This window comes from Macaca mulatta, chromosome 10 (genome assembly GCF_049350105.2).
Source record: "Macaca mulatta isolate MMU2019108-1 chromosome 10, T2T-MMU8v2.0, whole genome shotgun sequence".
In the NCBI taxonomy this organism is placed as follows: Eukaryota; Metazoa; Chordata; class Mammalia; order Primates; family Cercopithecidae; genus Macaca; species Macaca mulatta.
In genome coordinates this window covers 58,577,813-58,589,948 of record NC_133415.1, presented here as the reverse complement: position 1 = coordinate 58,589,948, position 12,136 = coordinate 58,577,813, and the positions used below count along the sequence as shown (strand labels likewise).

General features: G+C 45.2%; 1 protein-coding gene and 1 non-coding gene across 24 annotated transcripts in view; one reads left to right on the top strand and one right to left on the bottom strand.

The window, feature by feature from the left end:
• The window catches only part of NINL (ninein like), a 136,312-nt gene that overhangs the window by 88,981 nt on the left and 35,195 nt on the right, over nucleotides 1–12,136 (bottom strand). The window lies entirely within an intron of this gene.
• LOC114670704 (small nucleolar RNA U13) lies at nucleotides 3,752–3,856 on the top strand. Its single transcript, XR_003720399.1, has one exon. It is a non-coding gene; the product is annotated as a small nucleolar RNA U13 (small nucleolar RNA).

The window sequence follows — 12,136 nt, the reverse complement described above, 5'->3', positions numbered from 1 at the left end:
TGGGATTACAGGTGTGTGCCACCACACCCAGCTAATTTTGTATTTTGTTTTTAGTACAGACAGGGTTTCACCATGTTAGTGAGGCTCATCTCAGACTCCTGACCTCAAGTGATCCACCTGCCTTGGGCTTCCAAAGTGCTGGGATTACAGGTGTGAGCCACCGCGCCTGGCCAAAAAACACTTTTTAAAGACACTATTAAGAGAGAAAACACAGATGGACACACAGTGGTGCGTGCCTGTAGTACCAGCTACTTGGGAGGCTGAGGCAGTAGAATTGCTTGAGCCCAGGTGCTTCAAGTCCAGCCCAGGCGAATAGCAAGACCTTGTCTCTTAAGAAGAGAGAGAATCTATGCAATAGAAAATACCTGATAAAGAATTAATATCCAGAGTAAAAAACACTACAAGTCAACAACAAAAACTCAATTCAAAAATGAGCAAAGGGGTGCGGTGGCTCACACCTGTGGTCCCAGCACTTTGGAAAGCCAAGGCGGGCGGATCACTTGAGGTCAGGAGTTTGCGACCAGCCTGGCCAACATGGTGAAACCCCATCTCTACTAAAATTACAAAAATTAGCCAGGTGGGGTGGCGGCTGCCTGTAATCTCAGCTACTCGGGAGCCTGAGGCAGAAGAATCACTTGAACCTAGGAGGCAGATGTTGCAGTGAGCAAAGATTGTGCCAGTGCAGTCCAGTCTGGGTGACAGAGCCCTGTCTCAAAAAAAAAAAAAAAAAAAAAGGCAGATATAAAAAATTCAATTGTAGGACGGGCATGGTGGCTCATGCCTATAATCCCAGCACTTTGGGAGGCTGACGGGGGTGTATTACTTGAGGCCATGAGTTCAAGACCAGTCTGGCCAACATGGTGAAATCCCATCTCTACTAATACAAAACAATTAGTTGTGATGGTGAACGCCTGTAATCCCAGCGACTTAGGAGGCTGAGGCAAGAGAATCACTTGAACCCAGGAGGTGGAGGTTGCAGTGAGCCAAGATCATGCCACTGCACTCTAGCCTAGGCTACAGAGAGATACTCTGTCTCAAAAAAAAAAAAAAAAAAATTCAATTTTATTTCTATATACATGCAACGAACAATCCTACTAGAGCATCAAAAAGAATAAAATACTTAGGTAAAAATTTAATTTAAAAATGTAAAACCTATACTCTGGAAACAAACATAGTTGAAAGAAACTTAAGCCAGGTGTAGTGGCTCACATCTGTAATCCTAGCACTTTGGGAAGCCAAGGCAGGCAGACTGCTTTAGCCCAGGATTTCAAGACTAGCCTTGGTAACATAGTGAGACCTCATCTTTACAAAAAATGAAAAAAATCAGCCGGGCATAGTAGCGTGCACCTATAGTCCCAGCTACTTGGGAGGCTGAAGTTGGAGGATCTCTTGAGCTTGAGAGATTGAGGCTGCAGTGAGCCAAGACTGCACCACTGCACTCCAGCCTGGACCCTGGGCAATAGGGCAAGGCTATGTCTCCAAAAAAAAAAAAAAAAAAGTTTAAAAGTAACTAAATAAATGGAGACACATCTGTGGTAGTTCCTCAAAGATATATTCACTTCTTAATGTCTGGAACCTGTGAATATTATCTTATATATTAATAGCAAAGAAAGTTAAGTAGATTAAGGATCTTGAGAGGAGGAGTTTATCCAAGATTATCCAGGTGGGACCTGATGCAATTACATATAGCCTCATGAAAGGCAGAAAGAATTTTGAGAGAGAAGAGGAGAGGGCTGTGTGACAAGACGCAGAGGCTGGAGTGACGCGGCCATAAGCCAAGGAATGCCTGCAGCCCCCAGAAGCTGAACAAGCCAAGGCACAAATTCTTCCCTGGAATCTAGAGAGAGCAAGCAGCCCTGCCAACACCTTGTGTTTAGACTTCTGGCCTCCATGACTGTCACAGGATAGATATTTGTTGTTTAACCATAACTCAATTTGTTGTAATTTGGTACAGCAGCCCTAGTAACTAATACAACATCCCAAGTCTCAGTGTTGTTAAGACGGCTGTAACTCCCTCACCCATCACAGAGTTGATGCATTCTCTACCAAAATCCCAGCTGGCTTCTTTAGAGAAATTAACTAGTTGACCTTAAAATTCAGATGGAAATTCAAGGGACCAAGAATCACCAAAACAATCCTGGAAAAGAAGAGCTAGATATTCCCACTCAAGTGCAAAACTTACTACAAAGGTACAGTGCAGTATGGTACTAGCATAAAGACAGACACAAAGACAAATGGAATAGCACTGACAGCCCAGAAATAAACCCTTCGATTTACAGTCCATTGATTTTCTTTTTCTTTTTTTTTTTTTCTGAGACGGAGTCTCGCTCTCTTGCCAGGCTAGAGTGCAATGGCGCCATCTCAACTCGCTGCAACCTCTGCCTCCCAGATTAAAGCAATTCTCCTGCCTCACCCTCCCAAGTAGCTGGGATTACAGGCATGCACCACCACGCTCGGCTAATTTTTGTATTTTTAGTAGAGACAGGGTTTCACCATGTTGGCCAGGCTGGTCTCAAACTCCTGACCTCATGTGATCCACCTGCCTCAGTCTCCCACAGTGCTGGGATTACAGGTGTGAGCACCTGGCCCAAAGAACTCTTAAAACTCAACAAGGCCGGGCGCGGTGGCTCAAGCCTGTAATCCCAGCACTTTGGGAGGCCGAGACGGGCGGATCACGAGGTCAGGAGATCGAGACCATCCTGGCTAACACGGTGAAACCCCGTCTCTACTAAAAAATACAAAAAACTAGCCGGGCGAGGTGGCAGGCGCCCGTAGTCCCAGCTACTCGGGAGGCTGAGGCAGGAGAATGGCGTAAACCCGGGAGGCGGAGCTTGCAGTGAGCTGAGATCCGGCCACTGCACTCCAGCCTGGGCGACAGAGCGAGACTCCGTCTCAAAAAAAAAAAAAAAAAAAAAACTCAACAAGGCCGGGCATGGTGGCTCACACCTATAATGCCAGTACTTTGGGAGGCCAAGGTGGGTGGATCACCTGAGGTGAGGAGCTCAAGACCAGCCTGACCAACATGGTGAAACTTCATCTCTACTAAAAATACAAAACTAGCCAGGCGTGGTGGTACACGGCTGTAATCCCAGCTACTCGGGAGGCTGAGGCAGAAGAATCACTTGAACTCAGGAGGCAAGGTTGCAGTGAGCCGAGATCGCGCCACTGCACTCCAGCCTGGGCAACAAGAGCAAGACTCTGTCTCAAAAAACAACAACAACAACAGAAACTCAACAATAAGAAAAAAACCTCAATTGGACAATGGGCAGAAGACGTGAACATCTCACCTAAGAACATATGCAAATGGCAAATATGCATATGAAGATGCTCAACATTATATGCCCCACGGGAACCACAAACAAAACGAAGAGACACCATGACACACCCATTAGCATAGCCAAAATGCAAAATCCTAATACCACCAAATACTGACAAGAATCAGGAGCAACTGAAACTCATGTTCACTGCTGCTGGGAATGTAAATGGGACAGCCTCTCTGGAAGACAGTTTGGCAGTTTCTTACAAAACCAAACATATTCTTACAATGCAATCCAACAATTGTACTCCTTGGTATTTCCTTAAATAAGTTGAAAACTTATGTCCACACAAAAACCGTACCTGGATATTTATCGCAGCTTCATTCAGAACTGCCAAAACCTGGGTGCAACTAAGATGTCTTTCAGTAGCTGAATAGATAAACTGTGGTACATCAGATAATGGACTATTATTCAGCACTAAGAAGAAATGAGTGATCCTCTTGTAGTTCCTAAGTGTGATAGCTGGGTGTTCACATGCATGTGTGAGATGTGCTACCCTGAAACCTTGTTATGATGATGGGGGCATTACTCATCTAACATGAAAAGAAAAAAAAGAAAAAAGAAAATTTCTGAACTATGAAGGCATGAAAATACATGAAGGAATCTTAGATGCATATTGCTAAGTGACAGAAGGCAATGTGAGAGGCTACATTCTATACAATTCCAACTATATGACTTTGTAAAAGCGAAAAGTGTGGAGATGGTAAAAAGATCAGTGGTTGCCCGGAGTGGAGGGAAAGGAGGGGTGAACAGGGGGAGTACAGAGGAATTTCAGGTTAGTAGAACTTTTCCGTAATATACTACAATAGCGGATGCATGTCATTTTACATTTGTTAAAACCCACAGAATGTACAACACCAAGAATAAACCCTAATATAAACCTTGGTCTCTGGAGGGGGATGACGTGTCGATGTGGGTTCAACAAGTACAATGAAAGCACCAAGCTGGGGCAGGACACTGATGGTGAAGGAGGCTGTGCACGGCAGAAGCGGAGGGCGTGTGGGATCTCTCTTCTATCCTGCTCAGTATTGCCATGAACCAAAACCGGCTCTAGAAAATAAAGTCTTTTTTTTACTTTTGAGACAGTCTCACTCTGTCGCCCAGGCTAGAGTGCAGTGGTATGATCTCGGCTCACTGCAAGCTCCGCCTCCCAGCTTCACACCATTCTCCTGCCTCAGCCTCCCGAGTAGCTGGGTCTACAGGCGCCCACCACCACGTCCGGCTAATTTTTTGTATTTTTTTTAGTAGATGCGGGGTTTCACCATGTTGGCCAGAATGGTCTCAATCTCCTGACCTTGTGATCTGCCCGCCTCAGCCTCCCAAAGTGCTGGGATTACAGGCGTGAGCCACCGTGCCTGGCCAATAAAGTCATCTTTTTAAGTAAAGGGGAAATTAAGACATTTTCAAATAAACAAAAACTGGAAGAGTTCTTCAGTAGCAGATCTAACCAACAAGAAATACTAGAGAGTCCTTAAGGCTAAAACAAAAGGATGCTAGACTAAAATCAATATGAAGAAATAGAAAGTACCAATAATGGTAACTGTATCAGTAAATAAAAAGTTAATATTAATCAATTTTTGTATTTAACTTCATTCCCCTTCATTTGGTATAAAAGACCAATAATACATAATTTGCACAATACGATAATTATATATCTATCTTGATGAGTACAAAATGTTTAAAGATGTAATTTGTGATAATAACAGCATAAAGAGGGGAGGAACAGAGCTATCCAGAAGGAAAGTTTTTGCATACTATCGTGATATTATAAGATATACATATATGTTGGTTTCATCCACAGCACATTATCCAACTTTTAGATATTTTTTACAATCTGATAGGTTAAAAAAAAAAAATCACATCTTCCTATAGGTTTCATTGACAAACAGCTCTTTGAAGGAATAAGCAATTTTGTTTTAATGTTGGGGAACTTGAGGTCTCAGATGCAGATACTGGAGCTGACGTGAAGCCCAAGTCAGCCTGACTGGGAAGCCTGTCATCTTCCCCATGGCTGGGTTGCCCTGCCAGGCTCTGCCGATACAAGAAATCCATCGACACCCATGTGGGGTCTGGAATCAGTCTAGTGACTGTTCTCCTGCTCTCAGGGTTGAACCCTCTGGTCCCTCTGCCACAACATCTGTGAGATCCCAGCCTCGCTCAGTCCTGATCCTGCCACGCCACCCGCTGTGGGCACACACGACCCCAGCGATGAGTGTGTGGCAGCTTAACCAGCCTCCTATCAATAGACACTTAGGTTGTTTCCAATCTGCTGTGGTTTGGATGTCCGTCCCCTCCAAATCTCATGTTGAAATGTGATCCCATGTTGGAGGTAAGTCCTGATGGGAGGTGTTTAGGTCCTGGGGGCAAACCTGGCATGAATGGCTTGATGCTGTCCTCACAATAATGACTGAGCTCTTGCTCTGAGTCCATGAGAGATCTGGTAGTTTAAAGATGTGTGGCATCTCCCTGCCTCCCTCGCTCCCGCTCTCAGTACCTGCTCTCCCTTCACCTTCCACCATGACTGGAAGCTTCCTGAGGCCTCATCAGAAGCAGGGCAGATGACTGTGCCATGCTTGTACAGCCTGCAGAACTGTGAGCCAATTAAACCTCTTTCCTTTATAAATTACCCAGTCTCAGATATTTCTTTATAGCAATGCAAGAGCAGCCTAACACACAATCTTTTGCTAATATAAACAATGCTGTAATAAATAACCTCTGAGGGATAAATTCCTAGAAGTGGAGCCCTTGGGCCATGAGTGTCCATCTTTTCCATATGAAAAGCTATCGCTAAAATGTCTTCCACAGAAGTTACACCAATGCACAGTCCCATGAGCAACAGATGAGGCTGCCTCTCTGTCCCTTGGCAACACAGCCCATTATCCAACTTTCAGATATTTTTTACAATCTGATAGGTTAAAAAAAAATCACATCTTCCTATAGGTTTCATTGACAAACAGCTTTTTGAAGGAATAAGCAATTACTCAATGTCTGCTCTAGGTAAATCTTAGATAATCTGATGGATTACAAAAGATATAAAAGAAACGTTCTCAGCTCGCAAGCCCGAAGTCAGGTGTGACTGACGGAATACGCACACGACACCAGTTAGGAACATGAAGCAGCATGTCTGGTCAAAAGGGAGATGGGACGCAGTAGCAAGCACCTCAGGCTGTCTCCATCAACACCTGCTGGGCCTCAGTTTCTTCTTATGTAAAATCGGGCCATGAAATCAGATGAATCCCAAGATCCCTTCCATTTTTGAAATTCTATATTGAATAGAACATAGTCGAACTCATTTTAAATCTGGGTTCTTTGCAAATAACCCATGTTGGCCAGCAGGGTGTGACAACGGCACTGTGTCCCCACCCTCCTGACTCTGGGCACGAGGCTGCATTCAGTGCTGGAGCTTTACGACACTGCTGCCCTTGCCCCAGCCTGGAACCATAATTTGGTTCCAGACACCACAACAGGCAAGTGTTAGAATGGAAGGTGTAAGAGGAACCTTGTCCAGTAGTGGTGACGAACCCACACTCAACTAGCCTCACTCACACATATTCTTACCTCTGTTCACTGCCCACAATTTGACACGTGGAATCTGGACGGGAAAACAGTGATGCTGAGTGGCCCCAGGCAACTCCTGGCTCTGGCCTCACCAGCACCCATATAACAGGATAAAGGAGGCGCACAGGGCTGATGGGCCCACAGAACCATCTATCTTTAGACCCAAGACAGTGAAGGCACAGGAAGGGATCTTTCGTTAGTTCTACCCTGCATCTCCTATTTCTCAACTTGTAGTAAAAGTATGGATTACTTTCAAGGAATGAGCAGGATGCAGACAGATTAAAAAACAGATTTGCACGTGACCTGACTACGCTGAAAGGCCACTCTGGCATAAAATATTTGAGGTGCTTTGGAGAACAGGAAGTGGAATCTTTGGAAACTTCAGAAGTTCAGTCCCAGGGGCCAAATCTTTGTTTCAGATGCATGGGTCCTTGTGAGAAGTCTGGCTGCTCTGAGCCCCACAACGCTGGAGTCTGTATTTTTCACATTACGATTCCTAAACTCAACTCTCTCCAAAAGCTAGCATTGGCATGAAACAAGCAGCCACAAAAAGATTTTTCCTCTGGCAGGAACCAAGCTGGCTGCAGGGAAAAGACATTTGCTAAAACAAACTTCTGGTTCCTGAGCACCCCAAACAACTTTTACTTGGTCTAATCATTGCTGGCCAATCTCCCTTGACAGGATGAATTCTTAAATAAACAAATCTGTCTTCAAGCTGCATTTGTTAAAACAGCAGATGGAGATTTAACTGAGCGGAGGAGGAACAGAGCTCTTTATCTCAGTAAGTAATGACAAGCGAGATGAGGGACTGAGGCAGACGTCTCAACCCTCAGGGCCTATTAAGCAGCTTTAGGAAGCATCCAGGAAAACCCGGAGCCACAGCTACATAGGTGGCTGTTTTCCTGAAGAGGTTTTCTGGAGGTTTAGTATTTACATATTCCTTTAAAGTGGGGAAGGCATGTGGGAAGAGGGACAGGTAGGCAGTAAGGCGAACGGTTCTATTCCCATGGGCCTTGAGCTGGTGCCCAGTAAATCTATATTTTACATAAGATAAGGTGAATGTCTGACGAGGAGGAAGGACTAAAGAAGTCAGTTCCACAGACATCTCCCAGGTAGGTAGAGAAGGGAGTCTTGTCTTTGCTCTGCACATGGGAAGCTAAGCTTGTAATCAACATTATCAGTGTGGAGTTTCAGGAGCCAGACTTAGACTGTAGACCTAGAGTCTCCCCTTTTCCATACATTGGCATGTCCTCATGTATGGGAGGTGAAAACCAAAAATAAAATTCTGAGCCCCCCCAATCATCTGAATCTGAGCCGCCCCAGTCATCCCCTCCTCTCAGCCAAGGGCATTCCAAAGTTAACCTAAAGAACCAGTTCAGGCATGATGGGATGGGGGGTTGGACTGTCCCATTATACCCTCCTCTCTTTAGGAGAATTCAGGCCCAACTGACCAGCATTAACATTAAAACAGATCTCAAGACTGACAAAGCCGACTCCTATAGCAATAAGATACCAGATACCAGCTTGACTCTAGTACGGCGTCACAAGACAGATAGCAAGCCCTGGAAGTACTTTGTTACACACTACATTGCTTTGCCATATCTTGAAGTAGTCCTGCAAAGCTGTCTCTTGCGGGGAAAATCTACATTCTGAAGAGAATCTCCTTCCTTTTCCAGGCCTTCTTCCTGATCCAGGAGAGAATCAGCTCTGATAAGACACATTTACAATGGATTCTCTCTGAAGCCTGCTTCCTGGAGGCTCCCTAAGTATAATGGGAACGCTGGTCTCCATAACCCCTTTTCTTTCTTTGTTGTTTTTTTGTTTTTTGAGATAGAGTCTCGCTCTGTTGCCCAGGCTGGAGTGCAGTGGTGCAATCTCAGCTCAAGGCAACCTCCACCTCCCAGGTTCAAGCAATTCTCCTGCCTCAGCCTCCTGAGTAGCTGGGACCACAGGTGCATGCCACCACACCTGCCACACCTGGCTAACTGTTTGTATTTTTAGTAGAGACAGGGTTTCACCATGTTGGCCAGGCTGGTCTTGAACTCCTGGCCTCAGGTGATCTGCCCACCTTGGCCTCCCAAAGTGCTGGGATTACAGGCGTGAGCCACCTGTGTGCCTGGCCTCACAGCCCCTTATCTTAACCTAGACATTCCCTTCCATTGATTCTCTGTTTTTAGACAATAACTTAACTTTTTCAACCAATTGCCAATTGGAACATCTTTGAATCTACCTATGACCTGGAAGCCCCCACCCTACCGCTTTGAATTGTCCCACCTTTCTGGACAGACCAATGTACATTTTACATACACTGATTGATGTTTTATGTCTCCCTAAAATGTATAAAACCAGCCTCTCACCTGACCACCTTGGGCACATGTTCTTGGGATCTCCTGAGGCTCTTGTATTTGGCTCAGAATAAATCTCTTCAAGTATTTTTCAGAGTTTGACTCTTTTTAACAACAGAGACCAGCAAAGAATTGACCAGTGAAAAATCTGTGGGGGCAGACCTTTACAGATACCCGAGGTCCGTGACCTTTCCTTAGTAATAGTTGTTCATTTGGAAACAACACCTCACATGACTCAGCCTCTGGGCTTAACCTTCCCTTTTACATAAGAAGTTTTGGAGTCCTGAGATTTCTAATTGGCCTTTAAAAACTAAAAATAAAATCTTAAGCCCCCACTCAGTGAACCAAGGGGACCCCAGAAAAAACTTAAAAACTGAATTTCCAGCCATGATGGGAAAGTCAGACATTATATCCCGCTCCTTTTGGAGTTCAGGCACAACTGACCAGCATTAATGTTAAACAACAGATCCTAAGACTGACAGAACAGACCCTTTGTGACAAGAAGATATCAAGTTATAAACAGGACACAAGGCCATGCCAGACAAAGTTTACGTCATGCACCCCTGCAAGTCGCCCTGACCCTGTGTCCTAGGTAGCAACTTTCTTAATTCCAGTTTTCCCTTCTGCTGAGTCCAAAACTTTAGACAATGCTTCACTCCTTTAACCAACGGCAAATTAAAGAATCTCTAAATCCACTCATGACCTGCAAGCCCCTCACTTCAAGATATATCCCACCTTTGGGGGCCAAACTAATGTCTGGCCTCCACATACTGACGTCTGACTTTGCCTGTGACTTTTGCTTCCCTAAAATGCGTGCCCTAACTGCCTCGGGACCACTTATCAAGGCTTCCTGGGTTTGTGTTTTCCCCAGGCCACGGTCAATCACATTGGTTCAGAATAAACCTCCTTAAGACATTTTACAGTTTGGGTTTTCCATTAACACCTTCACAGCATAAACTTGAGTTTTTAAATTTGAGCAGGTCCAGCAGGTTTCCCCCAGGTGGATTCTGACTGAACAGTTTATGAGTCATTTCTCTATCCCTGTTATTCAATCCAAGCTTTCCTGGGTAAGTGCTTTCTTACCTGCCTGTGCCCCTCAATCAGAACATCAGAGTCAGAAGGTACTCAGAACCAAGAAAAATTTTACCCAAAAAAGATCTAGAATAAAATGCAGCTTTTGCTTCACCCCTAAAAGAGTGGGAAATTTGACTACATAAAAGTCAAAATTTCTAAATAGGGAAAAATAAAATCAGAAGATAAATGACAAACGAGAAGATAATTTTAATGTAAATCACAGGCCAAAGGTTAATCCCCTTAATAAAGAGCTCCTAAAATCAGTACTGAAACAACTTACCCTGCCCCCACCCTCCAAAAGCAAAGGATCTAGATTACAAAGAGGGAAAAACAAACGGCTCTTGAGCCTGTGGAGAGCTGCTCCACTGTGCTCATCGGGAGAGATACCAAGCCCACTGAGAGGACTTTTCGCCTGTCAGACTGCGCCTCGGGTCGGCTGGGCTGCTGTGACGAGGCACCGTGGCCGGGTGGCTGAAACAGAACGTAATTCCCTCTGTTCCAGAGCCTGGAACTCCCAGATGAGGCGTCTCATCAAGAAGCAGGCGTGGCTGCTTCTTTGACCTCTCCTCGGCTTCCAGATGTCTCCCCTGCATGTGCCTGTGTCCTCATCTCTTCTCATAAGGACACCAGTCGTACAGAACCAGGGCCACCCTTATGGCGTCATGTGATACTGTGGTGTAGTAAGAAGTGTATGTTTAGTCTTGGTTCTAAATTCCTGACATACAGCTCCCAAAACCCTCGGAATTTCCTGACTATTATGGGTGAGAGGGGCATCTTCTGTTATTCATAATAAGCCCCTTTCAACTACACCAGTGTTTATACTACTGCAGTGACTCTAGGAGGAAACGGCTGGTTACCAGATGGACCAACACTGGGATTAGGATAATCCCACCCGCAGCCTCCAGGGTGGGCGGGGCTGCAGCTAAACCCCATCCGCCTCTTCATCTGCTATTCATCCACATTCTTGGTCACAGCTTCATAACAAACCGGTAAACATTTGTAAATGTTTCCTTGAGTTTTGCAAGCCACCCAATCAGATGATCAATCCCCAGAGATGGTCTTGGGGACTCCTGATTTAAAGTCAGTCATTCAGATGCACAGGTCACAACCTAGGACTTGTGACTGGCTTCTGAACTGGGGGAAGCCAAATGGAACTGCGCCCTTAACCTATGGGGTCTATACTAACTCCAAGTAGTGTAGAACTGGGTTAAATTCTAGGATATCCAGTGGTCTCTGAAGAGAACTGGAGAACTGCGTGGTGTGGAAAGACCACACGTTTGGTGTTAGAAGTGTTCTGTTGAGCAGAGAAACCATGTTTTCCATTTTACTTTTCACTCGATTACCTCTTTAAAGAATCTGTCTCCAAATACAATCACATTCTGAGGTACTGGAGGTTAGGGCCTCATACACACTGATGGGAAATAAACCGGAGCAACCTCTATGGACAGCAACTTGTCAGCATCAAAATTTTAATGTGCATTTCACAAAAGACGACGCATTAATGGGCAATAAGTGCACAGAAAGATGCTCAACAGTATAAGTCATTAGGGAAATGCAAATCAAACTAATGAGATAATGCTGCACACTGCCTGGGATAGCTATGCTCCTGGGATCGACTGGGCAGATGCACTGCAATGCTGGTCTTCCCCAAGGTTCCTGCCCTGTCCCTCCTTGCCATGGGGGCACATTTAAGGAGGGCCACTGCCACTCACGCCAGTCTAGTGCAGCTTGGTCTGGGGAGTTCTGCTGCACTCCTGGGCAGCTGTGTGTCCTGAGTCAAGCTGCTTATGCTTTCTGGGCCTGAGCTTTCTGAGATACCAAATGAGGAAGCCAAACCTGACC